Source organism: Protopterus annectens, chromosome 12.part0, assembly GCF_019279795.1.
Source record: "Protopterus annectens isolate FY-2018-M chromosome 12.part0, PAN1.0, whole genome shotgun sequence".
Classification (NCBI taxonomy): Eukaryota; Metazoa; Chordata; order Ceratodontiformes; family Protopteridae; genus Protopterus; species Protopterus annectens.
This window is the reverse complement of record NC_056746.1, coordinates 164,725,103-164,742,417: the sequence shown is the minus strand read 5'-3', so window position 1 is coordinate 164,742,417 and position 17,315 is coordinate 164,725,103.

Below are 17,315 nucleotides of genomic sequence, written 5' to 3'. Positions count from 1 at the left end.
TTTACAGAGCTATTCTTTTTCAAGGCAAAGGAGGGAAGTGGAAGTAGGTTGCCAGGTATTGCTTCTGTATCATATAGACTCACAACCATGGGCAAGTTAGAGTACCTGATCCACCTTACTCGTGTGTTTGGAATGTGGAAAGAAACTGAAACATGTAGAGGAACTGCACATCAGTACAGGGAATACATGCAGACTCCCCACAGATGGCATCCCAACCAAGAACTAAACCAGAGCTTCTTGCTGTTTGGTAACAATGGTACCTGTTGTACCACTGTGCTGTCTTCTTTCCATGGTGTTGACATATTAAAAAAATAACAGCCTTGTATAACTAAGTGCATTTTTTCTTGCAGATTGAGAGTTTTGGTCTGGGATTCATAAAAGCCTGCGCAAGTCACTAGAACGTTTATGCATGTATAAGGAGGAAGCAGATTGCTTGCAGGTCAGAGACATCTGATCTCTTGGTATCACAAAGTAATGCGTAACCACTGCTGGATTCTACAGTGCTGATGTTTTTCACTTAAGTTAGCGTAGAAATGCTCCTTCCACTGAGATCTGAAAAGGAATCAGCTGTACATGAAGAAATCTTTTTTTTTTTTTTTTGTACATTTGCTGAATCTTGTATTAAGCAGAGCTGTGTGACATGGAGGTCCATCTTGGCAGAGCAAAGTGGGAGGGTCTGATAACAGGAAGCCATGTCACTAACATTATGGCATGGTGGCTTCCACTCAACCCATTCCTGTCAGCTTTATTATGACTGTTAGGGTTGGAGGAGGTCAAGTATGTTCTAATTATGATGTGTTGTTCCTTTGCGCTATCATTGCAGTATAGTAACAGCCTGCATAAACAACATTTTTTATGAATTACTTGTTCTCTTAAGTTTTCTCTTTGAAAAAATGAGAGACTAATAGTAATAGTGCTGGATGCTCTCCTACAAGGAGAATTTTGCATTCAGAACAGGACACCACTGGATACATTAGCACTTTGTTGCAAATTTCTTTATTCATGTGCCTGTCTCAGGGATGGAAACTAGAAAGGGGAGATGGTATTTTTTTTTAAAACAAGTCTAGGTTCATCAGGGATGGGGCTGAGTAGAGACAGGGTGGAGCCTGTACTGGAGATGGGATTGACTAGAAACTATCGGTCTTTCCTCTACCACAAGAGATATATAAAGAAATCCCCCTTTCCATGGAATGCTATGTTGGGGACAGGATTTATTTAATTAAAGTGCCATTTACATTGAGGGGGGATCTTACTTGACTATACTTGGAATGATTTTCTTCAGTAAAAGGAATTACTTAAATCAGTAGTCTGCTTAGGACAGATATGCAATAGCTGGATTGATTATTTTAAGAATGGCTCCTCTACCTGTACCCAGCTGCCCCATTAATTCCTTGGAAGGGCAGGAACCAGCCTTCCCCAGACCAGGTGATAGGGCAGAAATGAATAGGCATAGGCCTATCAGCCTGTCTTTTCACTGTGGCAAGAGTTGGATGATAAGAAGCTGAACCAGCCTGCAGGTCAGGTGGATTGGCCTACCTTTCCCTCCTGATAGCTTGCTGCCTCTGTGATAGCTGCTTGACTAGGTGACAGACTTGCATGCATGCACATTCCCACTCATATCTACCACCCTAAGCTCAGCAGGATGTAACCACTGCTAGTAGTGTGAGCTTGCCCAACTTCTTCCACTAGTGATGCCTACCTACTGGTAGGTGTCACCAATGCAATGAACCAGTGATGCAGCCAATTAAAAGCAGCTGCCCTGCCCCCACCCCTATTACATATTTATTCTGCTGGAGACGTCAAGCAAAACAGCTGAGATAGTTTGTTACAAGTGGAAAGAGTTTAATGAGCCATCTGTATATGCCTGCTAGTGCAATAGACTTGAAAATAGTTGTAGTATGTGAACAACATATAGTTGGTGGGAGAAAGCTGCAGGCCATAGTAGTCATCTTGGAGTACTGGATCAGCAAGGAGCTGTCAGGGCCTAATGACAAATGCAACTAGACAGCAGGAGAGTGAATGTCTTTTTGTCTGTGTGTGTGTGATTTATGCATAGATATTTACTTAGATGCACAGGACATTGCTCTTTATCCTTCTGTTCATCTTTTCAAATCTGCTGGGTATTATTGTTCAGGTTGCAATCTCCACTTTGGAAGGAGGACTTGTGGTGAACATTAATATCTGTATTTTTCAGCCTATGGACACATGGAATGATCTCATGTAAGCCTTATTGTAACTAACATTGAAAAACATGCAGACTGCATACTAAATCATCTGTTAAGTAGAATAGTATTTTTGTGCAGAACACATTCAAGCGAAAGTTAAAATTGTGTTTTCAGTGGAAGTCACTGGATAATAAACATTCCATAAGGAAACAAAGCCATTATAACACAATCAACTGTGTACTTACTATATAACTAACTGCAAATGTATTTTGAATGTTTTAAACTGTGTGCCCCTGGAAAGGACATTCCAGAGAGATTACGTTAGACTCCATATGGTCAGGATGCTGTTGTAGTACTGCTGTCTCAGTTCATCAGCAGGTATGGCAGTAGTGAGATCATCTTGTAAGAAGTTTGTTGCCGTGATGAAACCAACTAACAAAGAGATTATAAGCAATATAATGCTGATGAACTCTTGTCTACTAATTTTTCTGGGTTGCCTTGCTAACTGCTACATTATTTTATTTAAAGGCATATTCAATGTGCCAACAGTTAAACAAATGCACAGAGAGGAAATCTGAGAAGCTGTCGGGAAAGCCAGATGTTTTCACTCAAATTGTCATCAGACCTAGTTGTTGGATTTTAGTTTGTTTCCTTAGCCATAATTTCATCTGAAACATGGCTGCTTTTTTCATGTTGAGAGGGAGCTGGCAGATGTTTTTGAACCCTCCCCCAAGAGGCTTTAGAAGGAACACTGAAGTAAGACTTGGGCATTTAAACTGGTAATGATAGCAGCTCACAGAGTTAAGCTGTTGCATTCAAATGTTACACATGTTCGTGACTACACACACACACGCCAGTGATAAAAATACAATGTAAAACTGAAAAAGTACTGAAGAAAAGTAACAAAATTAAGCTACTGCTGTCAATGAGCCCCTTAATGAACCACTGTTAAAAAGCCCTGGTAAATATGTTTGCAATGAATGCCCTTGTAAGGTAACAATATTCTTTTCACCAGTAAAATAAAGCAAGAGTTTTGCTTAGAACCTTGCCTTTTTAATACTGATTATTACAGCAAGAGGTTCCCCTGTTCGATTCTCAGCTGGAGTGCAGAGAGTGCCTTCTGTGTGGAGTCTGCATGTCCTCCCCGTGGTTGGGTGGGCATTCGAAAGACATGCGTAAATGGACGTGCCTTCAATGAAGGTTGAACTTCGAGCTGGCACCTCGGCGTTCGTGAAAATCTACTGCCAATCATTAGCGGACTGGAGTTCCGCTGTGGCGACCCCTAACCAGGAATAGCCAAAAGATAAACAACAACAACCAGTTGCTGTTTGCCTTGTTTTACCAAGCAACAGTCTTTCTAAAAGTGACTAACCTCCACATTGTTTCAAAATTAACTATGACATCTGATGTCACTTTTCATTCCATCCTCAACAAGTGGGTTCTGATCCAAAATCTGAACCATTGGATCCAATTCGGCTGTTGCTAAAGCTCGAGGTAACCAAATCTCTCGAGCTTCTCCCTTACCCATAATTCACTTCCCCAACTACCTCTAATCTCATTTGCATCTTCAAGCTAACAGATGTGGTCTACCTTCTCGAGCTGTATGATTTAGATAAATACAGTTTCTATTTCTCAGATCGTGTAGTATTTCTTATTTCTCATCTTTGCACTTGCTATATTTCTACATTTTCAGTAGTACTTGTTACTTCTTAGATACTACTGCTAGTATCTTTTCCTCCGTACAACTTTGTCATAGCCCATCCATACCATTGTTGTTATTCCCTTACCCCCCTCTCTTCTGTTAAAAAAAAAAAAAAACTTTGTCTATTATACTTAACTTTCTCAATATAATTAGTTTCATTTGTTGTTGTTGCCATTATTGTTCATTATGGCTGATAAACCTGCTGGTTTAAAAAAGTTTTCTAAGTGTGGGCATAAATTGCCATTTTCCAGTGACCACATGCTTTGTGTTTATTACTTGGGCCCTCTTCATTTACAAGAGGATTGCTCAATTTGCCATGGCTTCTATCCTTGCGCTCTTACGGAATCAGAATCACCTAAACCAAGGCCTTCATCTTCAAAATCATCAAGATCCTCCTCTGAATTTTCTATGAAGAGAAGTCTAAAGGACCCAGTCTCAATACCGGATCCCAAAAAATTGAGAATGCAGAAGCATTCTTACTCATCAGCTCAGACAGTTTCAAATATACTGGATCCGAACCTGAGAGTTGGGTCAGACACGTCAAACAATCAGATCAGACACTGACAGAAGTTGTAGAGATGCCTTTACTTCCACACACCAGGTACTCCTCATCTGTGGATCCAGTCCCCAGCAAGCTTCCATCCCCCTTTTTGCAAAGACTGACATCTCCATTTGTATACTCCACTCATTCTTCCAGAAGCCTCACAGAAGAAGAAGATGTAGAAAGAGTGGTGAGAAAGAGTCTCTTGGTGCAGGGGCAGATTGGTTTCCCTTTGGCGCCTACCCCTCTGGGTCAGGTTGCCTGGCCTTCCACAACACCCCCCTTGCAAATTCTTTCCCTGACACTATTTGCTGCTTCCGAGTCCCAGCATCCTAGCTGTCCCAATCCATCAGGCTTGGAGTAGAGGATTTCTGTATCCTCCGATCCAAGACCTTCTCAGAGATCTTTGGTCCACTTGGATCCAGAAAGCTCTCAGAGCTGAAGTTTGCCTATTGGATCCAGAGTGCAGCACTCAACTCCAAAGTTTTCAGAGCCATCTCTGCACCTTGGTGCCTCGGCACTGGACAGTTTGTCTCTGGCTTTCACCTCGGAGGCATTGCCATCAGAGCGGAGGGGGAGGTGATGATTCAGAAGCTCACCTTCTCAGATAGAACTCCTCTTCCACTCCTTTAAAGATGTCCTTTCGAGGCTGCAAAGAGAGTTTTCTCTGCCTCAGCAGATCTGATGGAGCCTTTCCCCTCGGATCCTAGATATGCTACCTTTTTATCTCAGCATCAAGAGCCTCTCCACTTTTCTTCTCAGGGGCATCCAGCACGAAAGATCCAGGTTTCTCCTCATGGAATTCTGATTTCCTCTTCCGATACCTCCCTAGAGCATCCCACTGAGGAGGTGCCCTGGAGGACATGTAAGAGGAAGCATATAGACTGCCTACAGGAGTCTATCACTGAAGATGCAGATTTTGATGATGGTGAGGGGCCCCCCACAGTCACCTCCCAATGATGTCTCTTTTGGAGACATCCTACAAATTCTGAAACAGAGAGGTGACTGGACTCCCTCCAACCCTAAGTCCAAAGAATCTGTTCTACTGGAGGCCTTTGGCACTGGACCTTCTATCTCCTGGGTAACCCCACCCACTGATAACTTCATTGATATGGTCTCTCGGCAGGCATGGAAGGAGCCCGACTCCATAGAACCCATACCTCAGAGACCAGACAGGATAATGGCATCACCTGAGGACAGACAGTTCTGGGAAAAAATGGGTTCCAGTGGATGCTATGGTCATCGTGGTGGCCATGAAGAAAGAACTCTCTGATGAGAGTTTCACTGTCCATCCCCCTAACAGGGAGTCACGGACGATAGGCATATTAGGGGAGCATGTCTTTGCTTCAGTGAGCTTTGCTCCAAGGTCACTGAACTATTTGGCACACTTTATTTGACTTCAGAGGGATATGACTAAGGAGTTGTCAAATACTCTCACAGGAGCCATTTCTGAAGACATTCAAGATTCTATAATATCTCAGTTGGCAACCCTACAGTCTATTATCCAACTTTTCTATGAGGTTAGTTTCCAACATCACTGAAGGAACCTCAAGAGAAGCAGGTTGAGGCATTTCCATGAGGAGACATGCCTGGATGTGCTTGCACAATTTTGTGGAGCCATTTAAGTCCTCTTTCATCAATGTTCCTTTTAATGAAACTAATGTGTTTGGCCCTAAAGTAAGGAAACGCTGTTGGGGTTTAAGAAGGATGGGACGACCTTGTCTGCTATGGGCGAATGTTTTTCGGCTTCCCAGAGATCCTATTCCAGGTATCAGCATAGTAGCTGGAAGATGTGGTTCAAAAAGTCTCAAGGTCCTTTTCAAGGCACATGTGGAGGAGGTCCCCCCATGGGCAGAGGAGGAAACTCTAATGGATGACAATGCCCTCATGGCAGAAATGGCCCAGGGTTTGCGAGCATCTTTCTTTGACAAACCCTACCAGTGCTCCTGAATGAAGGCCTGACTGTCCACCTCTGGAGACAGTTGGGAGGCACTTATCCCTGCACTACACAGCCCGGCTAGACTTAACAAAAGATACTTGGGTGAGAGGATTATTTCCAGAGGTTATATAATACCCTTTCCCTTCCACCTCCAACTATAAAGAAAATCCCTGACATTCCACCCAGTCAGAGGGATCAAGCAGCAATTCAAATTCAAATGCTACTAGAAAAAAAGTCATCCAAGAGGTCCCACTAGACCAATTAGGATTGGGAATTTACTCAAGGTTCTTTTTAATGCCAAAGAAGACAGGGGACTGGAGACCAATTTTGAATCTCACCATTAAACCCTTTCTGGGCAAGGATGACTGGATGTGCTCTATAGATCTTCAGGATGCCTATTATATAAAAATGAACAGATGATCCAGAAAGTACCTACACTTTGGCTGGGACCCAGTCATTACCAATTCAGAGTACTGCACTTTGGACTCACCACAGCCCCCCAGGGTTTTCACCAAATGCATGGGAGTAGTAGCAGCTCATCTCAGACTGCAGGGATTCTGGGTATTTCCTTATCTGGATGACTGTCTCATTTCCACTCCAACCAGGCATCAGCTTGTGCACAAAAGAGATCAGGTTCTCCAGACTTGTGCTTTTCTGGGGATAACTGTAAACTACAACCAACTCAGATGTTAGATTTTATAGGAGCACTTCTCAATACAAAATCAGCCATCACTTCTCTACAGTCACACAGAGTTCAGACAATAAGATCACAAATCAGAAATATTATGGTGAGTCCCTCAATCCTATCCTGTCTGGCTCTTCAGACTCTAGGCTTGATGGCTGTGGCAATAGCTTTAGTTCCACTAGCCAGTTTTCACATGAGGATTCTACAGTGGATGCTGGCTACTCAATGGTCAATACTTTATCAACCAATGTTGTACCAGATAAGAATTACCCAGATATGCAAAAAAAGACCTACCCGAGTTGGTGGATTCGATCTGACCAAATATTTTAAGGGTGTCTTTCTTTCCCCAACAGTCCAAGGCCATAGTGACCACAGATGCTTCCCAGATAGGGTGGGGAGGCATTATCTGGGAAGGACACTCCAGAGAATGTGGTCCCGTGATGAGGCCAATTTGCACATAAATGCCCTGGAGATGAGAGCGATGCTCTTAGCATTGCAGGCATTTCAGGATGCTGTCCCCTCTGGGATGGCTGCGATTCAAACAGACAACATGTCAGTTGTATGGTACATCAACAAACAAGGAGGAACCAGATCTTACCCATTGTGTCGAGTAGCTCTCAGGGTCTGGCAGTGGGTGATCTCTTCCAACCGCTTTCTAGTAGCAATGCACATTCTGGGGAAATCCAGAGTGATAGCAGACAAACTGAGCAGGTCCATTCTTCTTCCTCATGAATGGTCCCTCAATGAAACTGTGGTAGACAAGATTTTTCTATCAATGGGGCCAGACTTACCATGACCTCTTTGCCTCTCCCATAAACAAGTGCAGCAACTACTTTGCCCTAATACCTCCACAGGAGAAGTTACTGAGTGATGCTGTACTCTACAATTGGGCCCCTGGTCTTCTCTTTGGTTATCCACCAATTCCATTGATTCTGAAATTTCTACAGGAAGCTGCCAGGTCGAAGTACAAAGTAATCCTCATTGCACCATATTGGCCTCAATAAATTTGGTTTCCCTTCCTTTGGCATCACCTAGTTCAACCTCCATGGACCCTAGATCCAACTCCAGACCGCCTGTCTCATCTGACAGGTATGACACATCCAGATATCCCAAACCTCAAGATGACTGCTTGGCTTCTCTAATTCCAGTAATAGCCAGACAATCTAGTCCCTCTTCACCTGTTTGCCGTATAATTTTAACTTCCCGTAAGCCCTTGACAAGGGAGATATAGTCCAGTAAATGGAAAAGGTTTGTTATTTGGGCATAACAGCACAACTTTGATCCTTTTTCAGCCCCTGTTAATTACATCTTGGACTTTCTAGTGCATTGATTTCTAAATGGTACTCGTTCCTCAACCATTAAAGTGCAACTGGCAGCAATTTCCAGTTATCACATTAGATTTACTGGCTCCTCTAGTGCTTCTCACAAATTGAGCAAGGCTTTCTTAAAAGGCACTCTCCTCCTAAGGCCTCTTTTTAAAGATCCTGCCTCTGCATGGGATTTGAATCGGGTACTGTAGTCTCTCACATAATCCCCTTTTGAACCAGCAGCTACATGTGATCTGAAATATCTTACGTGGAAGACAGTTTTCTTGGTTGCCATTACTTCTGCAAGAAGAATTTCTAAGATTCACGGATTACCACAAAGATAGAGTAACCTTACATACCAATCCATCTTTTCTGCCTAAGGTGGTCTCAGAATCCAATATCAATCAAACTATTAACCTATATCTTGCACTTACTGGATGTTCATAGACAGTTACGCTTTTATTTACATAGGATTGAAAATCAGAAAAGCTGACCAACTGTTCATTTCATTTTCTGAGCCAACTCTGGGAAAACCAGTTCCTAAAGTTACATTATCAAAGTGGTTGACAAATTGCATTTTCTTCATTTACACTAAACTTAGTATTACTCTTCCACATTCCTTCAAAGCTCATTCCACTAGATCCATAGCAGCTTCCACCGTTTTTCAATCAAGAATGTCCATGGATGATATATGTGCAGTAGCAAGTTGGGCTACTCCCTATACATTTGTAACTCATTACAAGTTGGATCTGATCTCCAGAGGCAGAGCATCATTTGGTTCTATGGTGCTCTGGAATATCTTTCCTCGAGTCCACCCTAGACACAGATGGCTAAGGATGCTGTCTCACTTGTTGAGGCTAGAATGAAAATTGACAACATCAGATAAAGAAGTTATGTACTTAGTATAACATTCCATCTGTGTTGTCCATTTTTGTTCTTCCTCAACTCCCCTCCCACCAATCCCCATCCTAAGACCTCTGGAAGAACAAGTGTTTACATGATACCTGTATATTGTTTTTAGGTATGACTTCTTGATATGGCTTCTCTATTAACCACTTTTATCTTTACTCTGTATTGAGCAGCAAACAAGATTTGAGGTAGTTGGGGGAGGTGCATTACGCGTAAAGGAGAAGCTCAAGAGATTTGGTTACTGTGAGCTTTAGCAAAGGCCGAGTCAGAGCCGATGGTTTGGATCTGAACCCACTTGTTGAGGAAGAATAAAAATGGACAACACAGATGGGACATTATGGTAAGTACATAACTTAACTAAGAACCAGAAGCACCAAAAATGAAATGCAAAGCTGGAACAAGGGACAATACAGCGTGGTAGAAAAATACTTTAACAGTTAAGCTCTTTCTTCAGACCACCAACTTACAAACACAGTTCAGTTTAAATAACCCTCCTGTTGTGCATCACATGACAAAACCAGACAACCATGATTAGAAATAAACCAAATTAAATAAGATGCTAACTGAATTCTAATTTAAAACACAAAATATATTGAGCACATAAAATCTTAAAATGCAGTTTCCCAAAAAGATTTTTTTTTAAATTAAACTAAAAGAGAATGTAACTTTAATACGCTCATAATAGATATGCTCTTATTAAGACCAGGGTGAATACAGGCATTAAGCTTGATCTGCCATTTAAGTTCTATTCCAAAGGCCACCCCTTGCATCTTTAGCTACTATGTCCAAACCCATAAATTCAAAAGAATGACTGGGAAAAATGAAATATGTTTCGCTAAAGCATTATTCATATTCCATTTCCTAATGTCAAACATGTTCATAAATTCATTCTTTGAATTTCCTTTGAGTTTTTCCCACATAGTAACAGTTACATTGTGTGCAATGGGACAAGTAGACAATTCCTCCTGTGCTAATTACAAGAAAAGTTAGTTTTTAGCCATACACCATTCATTTTAACCACCTTTTTTCACCATAAGGTACTTGCACTGGTTACAAGCACCACATTTGAAAGTGCCATTTTTCTTCTGGGTCAGATTCCCATCTAAATGGTTGCCCCCTTCTAATATCTGTTTAAATTACTGCCCTTTACTACATATAACCTTGGGTACAGTCTCAAAAATATCGGTTAGTCCCTCAAAACAGGAAAAACACATTCCAGTTCTTCCTTAAGATGTTTACAATATATGTGCTGTCATTAGTAAAGGATGTAATAAAGGAAATAGAAAAATTGTAATCACCTGTTCTGTTCCTTGACAGCAACAATTCGCCATCATCTTCCATTCATTTTAAGTATGGGGGTAATAACCATTCTTTCTTTTCTGTGTAACCTCAACTAGGACATTTTGCACTAAACTCAAAGGGTAACCACGTGATAGAAATCTATCCATTAAACCTTTTGACTCCAAGTCAAAAGCATCATCCTTGGTTACCATCCTAGAAAGGCATACAAATTGTCCTTTTACTACACCTATTTTTTGATGTCCCAGGTGACAGCTGTTAGGAGGCAATTAGAGTAAGTAGGTTTTCTATATATACAGTATTATTAATAAGCCTCCTATTACTAGCATCCTTACAAATATGTACATCTAAATATGTTATTTCAAACACATTAACATTAAAGGTAAAATTAAAAAAGGATGTGGTGTGGCCCAAATAATCAATAAATGTATCTATCTCATCTGATGGTCTGTGCCAGATCAAAAACACATCATTAAGGTGTAACGTATATAGAATTCCCAGGGAAGTGGATTTGAAAAATTAAGAACAAATTTCTTTTCCCACTGTAATAGGACTGTGTTAGCAAATATGGGGGCACATGCTGCCCCCAGAGCTACACCATTCTTCTGTATAAAAAAAAAAAAAAAGTGACCACCTATGTATAAAAAAATTGTTCTTCAGGACTAGTTCCATTAAAGTAACCAAGGTGTTAACCAAACTGTTACTTAAAGACGTTGTTTCAGCACAAAATTCGTGGAACCAGTCCAATCCTGTATCATGTGGTATCACAATAAGCAGGTTGATTACATCAATAGTGCAAAACAAGAAGTCATCATTTAGTGTTGTTTTCCTAAGTTTCCCCATGAAGTCCCAAGAATACCGATAGATGTGAGGATATTCATCCAGAACAAGTTTTAATTTCAAATCTATAAATTTTGCCAGGGGATGAGTTTTAGAACTAGAGGCATTGACAATGGGTCTCATAGGTGGATCCCCAAGGTCCTTATGAATCTTAGGTAGTCCAAAAATGGATGGTACCTTAGGGCATTTCACATTCAAAAAACACCATTCTTCATAAGTAATTTCACTCTAGTCTAACATGTCCTTAAGCAACTAATCAATTTTGGCATAGGAGAGATGTATATTGTTTAACAATGTCTCTTCATAAAAATTACCATCATATAAGAATTCGAACATTTTATTAAGGTAGACTTCATTATTCATAATAACCACTGCCACCCTCCTTTATCAGGCTTCATCACCCTTAAAGTTTTGTTGTAACATAACTTCCTCAAAAGGTCATTTTCAACTGTAGTAAGGTTCGAATTGTTGCAACCAGAACCCTCGTTCAATAAGTTTCTGAAATCAAAATCACACATTTTATCAAACAAAATAAGAGGGGTAGCAAGTGGTGGGTTGTAAAGACTACTCCTAGTAAACAGACTAGTGTTATTCCCAAAGTTGTTGTCTTTAAACAATAGCTGAAAATTCAGTTTTCTCAAAAGTTTAAGGTCAATTATTAATTCATCAATTCTAGCTCATTTGGGAGGAACAAAACTAAAACCCTTACTTAAAAGGTCCACCTTTTTCACTTTTAATGATATCCAGATCCAAATCGGAACACAAAGTGTCATCTTTTTAGGAAACAATGCATTTTAAGATTTTATGTGCTCAATATGTTTTGTATTTTAAATTTAGGATTCAATTAACATCTTATTTAATTTGGTTTATTTCTAATCATGGTTGACTGTTTTTGTCATGTGATGTACAATAGGAGGGTTATTTAAACTGAATTGTGTTTGTAAGTTGGTGTTCTGAAGAAGTTTTTTTGTTACAACCTGATGAAAGCACTTAACTGTTTATTGAAGTATTTTTCTACCATGCTGCATTTTGTCCCTTGTTCCAGCTTTGCATTTCATTTTAAGTAAATGACTTCTTTTTTCTACCCCATTTCAGATAAAGACCATATGTCACTCTTGGAAGAAATAGCTTCAGTCTTGCATTTATTGTCAAATCATGCTATTTAATTTACAGTTTGAAATAAACAGCTGCAGTCTTGCATTTATTGTCAAATCATGCTATTTAATTTACAGTTTGACTTAATTTATTAAATGGGTGTACTGATGTGTGCATGGACCATGCGTGCATGGCCTAATTTGATGGCTTGGTAAAATTCGCTAGCTAGACCTCATGCTATCCTGAAGGTAAATGCATGGCTGTCCATGCCACAACCCTCTACCCTTCTTTTTTTTCCATTCCCTTATTTCCAGGCCTGGTCATCCACCCCAAGGTGGGTGACCTTTCTCCTGACCCAACAAAATCAGTCTGGGATTTGTCTGTATGTTAAATGGGTAAGTAGACTGGTCAGTTTGATCCCTTCTAAGTCACGACCAAAACTGAAATAGCATTGACAGTTCACACTACTTTTAACAGTCATCGGGCTTTACAAAAGTACAAGATAACAAGAGGTCCTATACTAAACTATTCTCTGTCTCATATCACCTACCTAGAGGCGATCTCTGCTTGACTTACAAAGCCATGTCTGACCCAGCTTTGTTAGAAATGCTACATCTAAAGAAATCCCAATCCTTCCGCACCGTATGCTCCAGAGACCTCAACCTCATTACCACAATCAACAGAACGTACTGGAGGGACAGGTTCATAACCCAAAGACTGACAATGCTATGGAATAGACTTCCCATACACGTCAAGCAGAGCACCTCGCTGACCCTCTTCAAGAAAAATCTTGATGAATGGATGGGAAATAGAAAATTCACTCTGGGAATAACTCCAGTGGCTCTACTCGACAGAGAAACTGGGAACTAAGGTTGGGTGGCACAATGCCAGGGTAATCCTATGGCTATGCTTGTAAAGGCCCCAGGGCCTTTAGCCTAGTGCACACATATGAACCTATATACTAGCAAAAGAAAACAGCTATATTTACATTGTACTAATATATGTGATAGCCATATTTACAGTATACTAGTATCTGCAAATTAGAGGTGTATGCAAGTTTGTCATTCCTTCCTTGAGTAATAGTTGTGAAATTGTGATGATATTTCTTTGTGTTTATTAATTATTGTCTCTTAATTATCTGCACTCATTTTGTTGGGAAAGATATATATATGTTTGTTTTATTGGTTATATATAGCATTTGGTAGACTGTACCATGTGGTAAGTCCAACATTTCTGATGGCTCATTCTGCAATTAACAGCCCAAATGGGGGTCTGTAGTGAGGTGGTATCAGTGGCATTCTGTAGGCAGATAATAGGTTCTCAGAAAGTTAATTTTGATCATAGAAGATGGCAGTAGTCTAAGTTAAGCATATTGAATAAAATGGTGCTTGACATAAGAGTTGCTATGTCATTGTAGGTTATTTAAGATTTCACTCTTTTTTTTAATTTCTCCAAGTCTTTTGGGTTTCTAATACCATGACAGGAATGGACCCCATTCCTAAGTCAAACTACGATTAAAGTTCATGAAATTAGTATTGTTTCAATCTTTGATGTCAGCTAAAAGTGCTCTTCGCAGCACCTGCAATGTACCCAGTAATGATTCCTCCTGCAATTCATACTGGGTTACATGTATTGGTAACATATCTAAATATGATTGTAGATTACTTTTTATAAGACCCGTTGCTTCTACTACTATTGGAACTGTCTGGGTATCTTTCACTTGGATGAGTGTAATGATGATCTAGAAGGGTTCAGCAACATATCTTGTTAACTGTAGCTTGTAGGATGTGGATATTATTGCAAGAGTGTAGTTCATCTATTGTGAGACCATATTTAAATTTTGGTAATAATGCATTTATGGATGATGAAACTCTAGTGTTCAGGGAGAGAGGAGAATAAGTGAGATAATTTCTAACATAGCTTTAGTTGGTGTAAGATTTGCTTGTCATTGTCTGTGTATGCCTTAAAGACAATGTGGGGTCAAGTATGTTTGTTGTAAAGAGTGTGGGATAATAGTGTCTGTGGAATCTTTGTGTGAAAGAAGTTTTGTATTTTTAATCTCTGAGAAGTGCCAAATATGGAAGCTGAAGCTAATGTATTTGAGTTTGTTGCCAATTTGTTTTTGCTGGTCAAGTGCGATAATTTAGAAAAGCTAGCCTGAATTTTGTCCCTTTAGGCTATTGGTCATTAATAGGGCAGCCACAGCAGTGAGTCCTGTACAGAACCTCAGGCAGTGAAAGGTACCCATGTCTGAAAATTATTCACTATAGACCTGAAAAGTCATGCCTGTCAAATAGCTGTTTGGTCATGAACTAGTTTCAGTGCTGAAGTTTACACTTTCTAGTTTGTTTGGGAGTAGGTTGTGATTTACTATTTCAAAAGCCTGGATTACATTTCCCATTTCTTTCTAGCAATGTTTAGGGGAGGAGACAAACGCATTCTCATGTTTAAGGTATTTTGATTTTGCCATCCTTGTAGCTGTTCTGCATCTTATTCTTAGGTTTAAGTATGTTTGATGTAAGCCAGACTTAGTTATATTGCCTCATTAATGTATTATTTCAGTAGCAATCCATGGGCAAATATGGTATAGCAGCATACCGCTTCTTCCAGGCCCCTCCCTTTTTATATTTCCTAAAGTAAGCGTAGACTGTCCTTATTCAAATATCTCCCATCCTGATAATACTACTGCAGCTTCTTTTTAATGGGATACTGTATACAACCTTGCAACCAAGATTTAAACTTTCTTTCTCATTAAACAATTTTGAAACCAGTTTATTTTTCACTGCCTCTATATTCCTTGCCCCCTTCCATTTTAATATTTGGATAATTAGCAACAACAGAAAATGCAGTCTAGACCACCTGACCACTGTCACCCATAAGTTTAGGAATCTCATTCAAATGCGGCATTGGTCTAGTGGTGATACAGTTACCTACTGTATGTAATAGCAATGCACATAGACCATTATGCCTAGACCCAACTTTCCAAAGCTTCTGTAAAAATTAGTACTATTTCATTTCCTGCACTCTCAGCCAAGTTAAAGCCATTTTGTACTAGTTAAACCCCATCTTTAATCATCCTATCAGCTGAGCTGTTTTTTTCACTAACACAGGAATTGAATGAGTGACCTGCTAACCAGACCTGTATCCTCTTATTTAGTGCTCCTGAAAAAATACAACAAAAAAATCTAAATCTGTATGTATATTAATTAAAAATGTTCAGTTTAATTACCTGTTGTTTGACATGTTTATATTTTTATTTTACAGCTTAATAACCAGATAGGTGAGCTGGCCTGTTAATCATTTTCAGCAACAACTTGACTTGTACTACCAGTTTCCTCTGAAACACATACGTTTGCCATTCAGACCTATATTCTTAATATTCCATTAAAACAAAATCTAAAACTAGCAACTTGCTAACTAGAATCTGTATTTATGCTGCAGAAGTGGCATTCCCTCTTGTTTACCTTTTTTTCATAATACTGCATCCTTGCTGCTACCTTCCATGTGAGCCCTACAGCTGAGATAATGAAACAGATCCCATGTATCTCTCTGTTTTTCATCTGTGCTGTTCCAACAGTGACATGCTCCTGGGGCAAGATCCAATATATCCTTACTATTTTGGCTGGGGAAAACCCCACAGAAGCTGTACTCCCCCAGAAACTGCCTACGATGAGAGAAGAAGAGGAGCCCACTCTAGAAGAAGTAAGAACAGCACTAAGGAAAATGAAGTCAGGGAAAGCAGCAGGCTCAGATGAGATCACAGCAGATATAATAAAGATGCTGGGTGAGATATGGGAGAAATGGCTCCTGAGTGTACTAATAGTGTCGAGAGAAAGGCGTATCCCAGATGACTGGAGAATAAGCATACTCATGCCAGTGTACAAGAACAAAGGGTGCATCCACAACTGTAGGCAGTACAGAGGCATTAAACTCCTATCACACTGCATGAAAGTTCTGGAAAGGGTGATTGATAAATGGATATGCAGACTAGGAGAATGTAAGATGGGAGATGAGCAGTTTGGATTCAGATCAGGATGCAGCACAATTGACCTGATGTTTGCATTGAGACAGATACTTGAGAAGAAGCTAGAGATGAGGAGAGAGCCAATTGGGCATTCCTAGACTTGGAGAAAGCATATGACAAGGTCCCAAGAAACCTAATCTGTGCAGTACTGTGGTGGTTTGAAGTCCCTGAAACATTGGTAGACTTAATGCAGACTATGTACAAGGACCCAATGACTCAAGTACAAACAGTGTTCTGCCTCACAGTTGTGTTCCCAGTGGGAGTGGGTGTACACCAGGGTTCAGCTCTGAGCCCACTGCTGTTCATACTGGTGATGGACTACATTAGCAAACAGTTGGAGGGAACGGATCAACAAAGCTGCTGTATGCAGACGATGTGGCAGTACAAGCAGACTCTGAGCTTGAACTTCAGCAAAGGATACCAGAATGGAATGCAAATCTGAAAGCACATGGGATGAAACTAACCACAGGTAAGACAGTGGTAATGGCAGCAAATTGGGGTATCAGAAGAAGCTGAGAATAGAGATAGAAGGGAAGATAGTGGAACAGGTAAACAGCTTCAAGTATTTGGGAGGAGTAGTTGGGGAGAAGGGTAGTCTGAATCAAGAGGTCAAAGCTAGAATCATAGGGGCTGCAGCCAACTGGCATAGAGTATCAGTTGTAGTCTATGACAGAAAAATGCCAAATAAGCTGAAAAGTAAGGTGTACAAGACAGTGGTGTGACCAGTACTACTGTATGGTACAGAAACCTGGGCAGTAAAGGCAGAACAGTTGAAAAAGCTAGAGGTGATGGAAATGAAGTGCCTGAGA